Source organism: Lygodium microphyllum, chromosome 22 (assembly GCF_053477565.2).
Source record: "Lygodium microphyllum isolate KBCC chromosome 22, Lygodium_microphyllum_v1.1.10, whole genome shotgun sequence".
NCBI classification, from domain to species: domain Eukaryota; kingdom Viridiplantae; phylum Streptophyta; class Polypodiopsida; order Schizaeales; family Lygodiaceae; genus Lygodium; species Lygodium microphyllum.
The window spans coordinates 29,194,013-29,202,766 of NC_141156.1; the positions used below are offsets into that span (position 1 = coordinate 29,194,013).

The 8,754-nt window shown below is 46.2% G+C and overlaps 1 pseudogene; it reads right to left on the bottom strand.

Moving 5' to 3' along the window:
* Positions 1-3,976: 3,976 nt before the first annotated feature.
* On the bottom strand, positions 3,977-8,541 carry LOC148016988 (putative copper-transporting ATPase HMA5 pseudogene; annotated as a pseudogene).
* Positions 8,542-8,754: the final 213 nt, after the last annotated feature.

Genomic DNA, 8,754 nt, shown 5'->3' on the forward strand with positions numbered 1-8,754 from the left:
GGCACTCTCTTACAAGGATTTGGGAGCGCTTCCACATTTAATGGTGTGTGTTTTACTCTTTTGCTGTCTTGAGGCAACACTGAGACTTTCTGGGGGTCGTGCCCAAACATTTAAATTTTTTCGGGGTCAGGTTACCGGTCAAGGTGCCTTTCCCTTATTATCCTATGACTTTTTTGCTATTTCCTTTTTTTCCATTTTTCACTCCTCTGCTCCATCTTACCACTCCTCTGTGTTGCGATAAATACGATAAACATTACCCCCCTCCTAACCAAGTGCCAGTCCCATGGCACGGCGGTGGGAAGTAGTAGGATAGTTGGGTCTGCTGCTAAGAGGAACTAGTGGGTAGATGATACAGATTCAAAGGTGAGGGTGTGAATGAGAGGTGATGGAGTTTAATGACGATGACCAGGAGAGATTCTGGCGTGCTTTAGGCTTCATGAAGGTGCTCAGCATTTCTCACACAGTTGTGGCTTCCATTTTGCAACGGCTGATAGGTTTTCTAGTTGGCTAGTGAAAAATATGTAGCCGGTCATCTTTCGAGCATCAGAAATGCTTGATCAATAAGCAATCCCTTAAGAGGATGGTATTAGAGGGATTTATCCTGGAGGAATCCCCCCAAAAGTCCGCTTTGACAAAGATATTTTCGTCTTCGCATTGAAGATCTGTGTCTTTGATTTGAAGATCTTTGTCTTTGATTTCAAGATCTTCAATGCTGCGTTGAAGATCTTCACCCTTGCATTGAAAATCTTTAGGCTTGTGGAATCAATAAGCGATCCGTAGATCTTAAGGCGTTAGGCATGCATCTTTGGAAGATGAGGTTCCAAGATCTATGCCAATGGCAAATCTATTACTGAGTACTCCTTTTGCTTGATTTGGTTCAATCATGGTAGCCATCAGCAGCCAGATGGTTGGTGACATGAAGCATGTTGGTTCATCCAAACCATTGCGGAAAAGCTCCTAAAACAGCAGCAATGGTATCATGTCCGGCACATGGAAAAAGTTTTGGTCATTAAAGGATGCCATGGGTGATCTTCTTCAACTGAGCAGCCAGTTCTTGAAACTCGAACATAACCTACAAGAAAAGTTGTGCACTCCCTAAGGGGTGTGTCTGCCTCTCGGTGTAGTGCGTGGTGCCCGTGGCAGTGGAATTGGGAGATGGGTCTAACCTTGGGCAATCCCTTGGTAATGTCCAACACTTGAGGACCCAGTTCCTGCGTCGTTGGAGGTGCAGTGCAAGTCTTAGGGTGACATGTCTGAAAGTCCTGCTCTTGATGTGCCCTAAGTGTGAAGTGGGGAAGGGGCTAGAGAGAACCCTAGGTGCAATGACTGTGGTGTACAACAAGGCAAAGGGAAGTTGCAAGCGCATCATGTGAAGTCCTCTCTCTCTTATCTTTGCTTAGTAGTAGATTCATCCCTGGGCTTTGCTATTCTTTGATGTTGTCTCTTCTTTCCAGCTCACCTTTTCTTTTGTTGCCTTGTGGCTTTTGCTTTTTTCTCTTTTTTTTTTTTGAAGAGGCTATAGATAGATGCATGTGATACAAGGGCATGACAGGAGTTTAATCCTCATCATCCGAATGGTGGGTAGGGGATCGTGGAGGGTGAGGGGCTTTGTTAAGGAATCTGCAACTCAGCAAGTAGCCCTTGAGATTGAGGTAGGTTTTGAGAGTGGTGGTGGAAAGGAAAGGGTGGTTGCACTGTGTGAATTTACTATCTCTCATATCCTCAAGCAGTGCAATACAGAAGGATGGCAAAAGAGTAGCGCGCATCATGAGGTGAGTCATGGTGCTGCTATCTATGGCATTGGGGTCAAAGTAAACGGATGGGAGGTGGCGTTCTTGAGGTGCAGGCTCTTGGTGGATTATGACCCTAATTAGTCTAAGATAATTACAGGTTGTTATGAAGGTGGGGTCAGGACAGGATGTGAACTCACTAAGGAATCTATCTATGGAACTGTACAAATTAGGGAAGGTAAATACAAGGGCATCCTTATAGGAGGTGCTGTTGGCGTTATAGATAATAGGGAAGTCGAACCTGGCGTGGATGGATGGGTTAAAATCCATGCCTACCCTTCAAGGATATGGCATGAAAGTGGGGTCTTTCTCTCAGAAGGGAGGGTATTACAAAATGCCATCCAAGCATCAAGGTTGACATCAAAAATGTGTCTTCTCCAGGTGGGTTGGCAATTATAGCCCTCCACCAATCTAGGCACCTGGAGGACTTTATCATGCCAAAATTCGCGGTCCTCGGCTCCCCGAGCAGTTGGGTTGGCCTCTCGCTCCGCTAGCCACTTCTCCTTGAGCCTTGCACCCATAGTGATTACATCGTTTACAAGTTCAATGGGCATTACCCTATTTAGTGTAGTGGGAAGCTCAAAGCTCAAGTCGAAGGGGTTGCGGGCACATTCCTGTTGTTCCCAGATGATCAACTCTGCATGGAATCCAGCGGGGAGGTCCTCAGGGTGCGGTGGGAGAGGAGCAAGTTGTCTTGGGACAGGTCTAATGTTCAGCTTCTTCCTTGCCTTCTCCACCATTTCTCTTCTGTGCTTAGCCAGGGCTGCTTTCCTCTCAACGGATATGCCAATGGATTGCACTTCATCTTGTCGTGGAGGAGGGGGTGGTGGTGGAACGTAGTCCTCCTCCTGAGGTCCCAGATCAAAAACTCTGGTTCACCCCCTTCTGCTTGCACGTCTTCTTGCGCCTTCTCTTCTGTGAAGCCAAGTTCATCAATTTCTTGCACCGTCAGGCCTACCTGTGTAAGGTATTTTCTTTGCTCCTCCAGGCTCTGCGGCGGGCCTCCTAGTTGCAGTGGTACGTGCAGGCTTGCTACTAGGGCTCTGCGTGCAAGGGCTAGCCTCTTCTGTAGAGCTGATCATTGGCCTTGTTTTCTTCTATTTTGGTGGAGTGCAGCAGCGTGTTGAGGAAAGTGTACTGTTGGGCTATCATAGAGAGCTGGGCAGTCTCTACCTGATTTTCAGCCAACACTTTATCTCCTTCTGCTTTGGCCAATCGGCGTGCCATGTCTCGTACCCTCCTTTCGTTGTGATCAGCCAATTCCTTTTCTCTCTTCTCCATATCTTCCAGGCTCTCCCTCTGATGGAGGGTCATAGCCATGAGTCGTTGCTCTTAGTCTTTGAGCTTGCGGTGTAGGCAGGACTGCTCCTAGTGTTCATTGGCGATCTACCCATTGAGCTGATCTAGCTTCACCTGCATTCTTCACACCTTCTCTCCTCTTAACTGGTCTAACTCTACAGTCTCCTGTTTGATCTTCTCAAGCTGGTTTTGTGCCTCCAGGTTAACTACAGTGAGCTGGTCATTCTTGCATCATAGGTGAGCAGTGGTCTCCCTCTCTCCGTTGAGGCGATCCATTAGGATTTTTCTTATTCCCTCCCAGGCAGCATCACGTTCCTTTAGGGCTTTTGCTTCTTCTGCATCTCTATTGCTAGCTTCCTCCTTTAGCACATCAATCTCCCTTTGGTATTCTACTATCTGTTTAGTTTTCTCCAGCTGGAGAGTGGCTCTTAATTCTCGCTCTGTTGCCAACTCTTCCATGGCAGTTCTCTTCTCTTCCTTGGCCTTTTCTAGCTTCGAGAGCAACACTTTAACGTACTCATCATACTGGCCTGCTAGAGGTGGGAGATGGGACATGGTGGTGGCAGTGATAATGGCTTCTATTTTCTGTCTTTTAAGCTCTAGCCTTGGCTCCACATCAGTCGTGGCTGCCCTCTTCACTCCTAACACTAGGGTGGCCACGCTCGCTTCTCTTGCCAACTCCCTTTTCACCAGGAACTGCAGCCATGTGACCATATTCCTCTCATCATCCTTTGGCAAAGTTCCTGAGTGGGGATGGTTATTATGAAAGCAGTAGGGCTAGTTGGCATAAAACTGGTAGGGACAGGCATGATGGCCTCCTTGCCCTTGCCCTCTGCGTGCCCGGTGGTGGGATGGGATCTAGCACGTTCAAGCTCGTATCCGGATTCTCATCCTCCTAGGGCAGGGTTTGCTTTCTTTACTGTTGATGTCATAGAAACATGAAACGGGGAACGGGAACGGGGAACGGGGACGGGAATGCCAAACCTAGGGAATGGGGATGTGGGAACGGGAACGGCATTTAAAAAATCAAAATGTATGATCTCCCTTTCAGAAATGATATTGCCATCTACATCTGTAACAAGCAAGACAGCAATATCTGGAGCAAGCTCCATAAGCTTGGCGATGGCTTCTGAAGTTTTCCCCTTAGCTAAAACTTCCAAGTATTTCCCCAGAAGTATGAAGGATATCAGCATGGCATTTGTCTCAAAAAAATCTGCTCCCACAAAGTTTGTAGAGGTTGCAGAACGCAAGACAATATATACAGAGTAAAAGTAAGCTGCATTTGTGCCTAGGGCCACTAACACATCCATATTGGCTGCAGCTTGGCGGAGGGCTTTATAAGAACCCACATAAAATTGTCTTCCAAAAACTAATTGTACAATAGTAGATAAGAGCCAGCGTAACACTTGGCCAATCGTTAGCATGTTGACAATTTTGGTATCCAGACATTCTTTGTTTCCAGGAACGTACATCAACACCATTGAGAGAAGAAATACAAGGATGGTAAAGATGCAACTCCAAAGGAAAGAGACCTTGTAATGTGCAATCTCTCCACTCCTATCAGGCCCACCAATTCCCGGAGGATTGCAAACACTTGCTTTAAAATTATAAAGGGGAAATCCCGTGGATTCAATGACCTCTATAAAACACCGAGGTCCTGTCTGATCAGGATCATATGACACCATCACTGTCTCAACATGTAATTCCATTTCTACAGATTTTACCCCTGGCAGGGCTTCCAAGGAAGTCTTAATCAAGTTTATGCCTTCAATGGAATAGGCACCCTCGACCTTCAAAGTCAACTTATCATTCGCTTCACCTACACTTATGAGAACAGCCTCGAAGCCTGTATCTTCAATAGCCTTCATGAGCTACTTGTAACTAACCAAGTTAGGATTGTAATCAAGTTGAGCTTCCTCTGTTGCTAGGGCAACAACAGCTCTTTTCACACCAGGTAACAAACTTAGACTAGATTCAATAGAAGTTGAGCATGATGTGCAAGTCATGCCCTTGATGCGCAGTCTGCATGTTCTTATGCTTTCCTCATCGAGCCTATGTAGAATGTCTTGAGCTTCAAAGCCAGCATCCTTGATGCTGTCACAAATTTTAACTTCCTGTTCATGCATAAAGCATTCTGTTTAGGCCTTTTAATTAAAACAGCTTATTGATGAAGCAATATGTATGGTTCTGAGGAATGTCAACTAAATGAGCTTGAAAACAGGAAACCACCAACAAAAAACCAGTCCAATAAACTTGGAACTCTCATGGTGCATGCAATCTCACCAATTATCAACCTAAAGTTACAAGATACGGTGGGTCTTTTATTATAATAGAAGAACCGCAACAAGTTGAAGCAGTAAAAGGGCAAAATTTCAATAGTGAAAAGCCCTTTTGTCAAATTGAGGAAAAGGTTCTGACGATCCGAGGTCTGTATAAAGTGATCTCCTTATTTCTCTTGGCCTAGGACGTATCCAGAATGGGATTTAGAAGAGCATAATAGTAATGCAGTTAACACCATTTCACATTCCACATTTCTGGCACTGGAAGCAAAGTGGTGTTCAGGAGCTGCAAGCAGCAGATTTTTTAATTTCTCTGGTCATGTCAAGCTAATGCTACACTTCATGGGTCTAGATTAGACCTTTGTATATGAGCTGCTGGAATGGCCTGTGGGAAGGAAAAGGGAGGATTTACAGTAGTCCAGAAAATATCGGAGTACATGAGCCTGTGCTAAGGTGTTGAATGCATGGGTATTCAGGAAGTTGTCCACGAGAGCAAAAAAGTGACCAGCTTATCCAGGCTGCCCCAAAGTTGAGTTTCAAGTGTTTTATCCACTGGCAAGACTTGAACCCCTACACTGCACGACATGTGGGTGGAAATCCAACTTAAGCGCAGGTAAGTTTTGCCACGTGGCGTTCCCTGTCTGAAATGGGACAGGGAACGTTCCATCATTTGGAAACGCGGTCCATGACGGAAACATTCCGGGGACGGCGATTCCGCGTGCCGGGGGGCTGTTCCGGCCGTTTCCTATCACTATGGTTGATGTTGCTCCACAGATAGGCAAATTGCAAGTTCCACATCTTCTTGTTCCTTCTTCCTTCCTCCTCCTCGGCCCTTCTTTTCCTCTCCTCTTCGGCCTTTCTAGACTCCTCTTCCATTCTTTGTGCATCCTCTTTTTCTTTCCTTTTCCTCTCTGCTTCCTGGGCTCTTGACACTCTTTGCGCTTTTTGCAGTTTTTCTTTCTCTTTCTTCCTCCTTTCTTCTTCCCTTTGCTGTTGGAAGCGCTTAGCGCGCTGCTCTCTTTGCTGCTGCTGGCACTGTTCCTCTTGCTTTTCTTCTTCATCGCTACTCTCATCAATTTCTATTTCCTTGTTAGAGCTAGAGGATTCTTCATAGTGTGGTGAGAGTGGCGGTCTCTCCTGCCCCTCCTCTGTTGCTCCTGCCTCCTTTGCCGCTTCTTCAATGAGGGCGGTTAGTACACCTCCATATCCAATGAATGATGCTTTGGAGGTGGCCTTCTTCCTATCTTTTGTTGGGGATTCACCTCCAGCAGGTTGGTTTCCCAGATCCAGCACTATGGTGGCCTTCTCGATTGTGTGTCTTGCATACTCATTCTAGTCGACCTCTTCTGGTGCATTGCCCGTGAGGCTTTCGAGCACAGGCACATTTATTCTGCCCATATAGGCAGTGTATCGATGGCTGGAGAAGAGGGTGTGCATGACTTTAGCACGCATGCGGATTTCATCATCAAGGATGTCCTGGATGTTGACTCCGTCGTTGGATCGCACCTGGTTCCTGTCCATTTTTAGCATGGTGAAGGCATCCCTTTTTGGTCTCTTTAAGGCCCTTGATTCTAGGCCTAGTGCCTTTTCTACCAGTTCCTTACTTAAGGGCTCCCTGCCTTGCCTGGCAGCATCCCCCCTTCCCACAGTCACCGTGGCACTCTTGGAGGCAGAGTCGAAAGTTCATAAGAACTCAACACACCTTGCATGATCCACCCATTGCTCTGCCTTCTCCACATACTTGGTCATTTTGCACTTTTCTATGACCTACTTAGCTGCTTCCTCCGTTTCCACGACCCTGGATAGGTTGTGGACGGTTTGGAAATTCAGCCGTCCGTAAGCTTGAATTTCCAAATTCAGCATGTACTTTTGCTTTTCTTCTTCCGTGAAGGGAAGCTTATGAGCACGATCGTGATGAGCCATCTTGGGTTCCTGCCCAGCAAAAATACTTTTCATTAATCACAAGTGGAAAAGGAAAACATGGCTAAATGAAGCTAAGCATGAAAATTACACAAACAGGAATGCAAGGAACTTGAACAATTTTGCTCACTAATTGTTTATTTTGATCACTACTGAGTTCAACCTTTCAACAATTATTTATGCCTTCTTGGCCTTCCTCCCCCTCGGAAAGATGAAAATCCTTCCTAGGATTTGAATGAAGTGGTGAGGATATCAAAAGGTGATTGTGATGGGGGTGTTTCGGCCAACAGCCACTCATAAAATGCAGGGTTGTACTCCAGTTGAGCGTGATGATCGAGTTCACAGGGTTGTACAGAAACTTGGGAGATATAGGTCAAGATATCGTGAAAATATCTCCGATATTAAGGCGGCTTGCAACGTGCAGTTCTTCTTCTGTAAGGAATTAGTCAATGTAAGGACCTGGTCATCTAAGTGTTGGTTTCGGGTAATGGCCAAAACTCTAAATGAAAGAGGTCCCACATAAGTAGGATCGTACTCTATGTTCTTGATTGCCCTCCTTTGTTCAGCATTTGTCATGATGCGACAGTCTTTTTTTTCCCATTGGGTCCGCAGAGTGAACCACTGCTGTAAGAATGAGGAAGTTGAGCTTGCAAGTTGCGTGAGCTCATGTAATTCTTGTTCGAGAGTAGAACGAGGAGGCTTACGGTATGAGGTTATTAGTCGCCTGAGAACAGCTTGCTCCTTTGAGATTTCTTTATTTGCGATTAGTTCAGCAGCAGCAGTCTTGGGGAATTTGACGGTCATAAACTCGTATTCCTCCCAAGTGCATGGTAATGCATGAACATTGAAGCAAGTTGTTCATCAAGAAGACCTAGGTCCAACCACTCATAACTCCTCGCAAATGTGGTGAAGGTGTGTTCTAACACCTTAATGCATGTCACAAGGTCATCTCCCGAAGTTTTAGCAAGGTCTTTAGCTAGGGAAAGGAAAGAGCGCACCGCATAGGAAGACCTAAGGCGTGCTGGTGGTGATGGTGCAATTGAGCTAGACAGCAGTGACTCCATTGCTGGGGTCACGAGTGTGGCTTTGCACTCCGTAGCACTTTGAAGTGTTGTAGGAAGCTTTGGTGGCATGGGAGTCGTGCTGGGTTCTGAGTGCACAGTCACAGAAGTATTCAACTCTTTTGAGTGAGGTAAGCTTAAGGCTTTTAGCAATTGCTTTGGTCAATAAATCAGCTGGGACTTATTAGTCATAGCCGGCAGTGGTTTGCTAACTATGGCCCAGACGCTATGTTTGCAAGCCTCTCTCACTAGAGTGAGGTTGCTTGGAGATGAGCCTTTAGACTTGCCCTTCTTAGGCACCCAAATCCAGGGGTTGCCTTCATAGTAGCCTTGTGCTCGCAAGAGATCCTTGGGGATCCATCACGGCGTGGTTGTGTGCTGATGTGGATAGCGTCCAAATTGCCT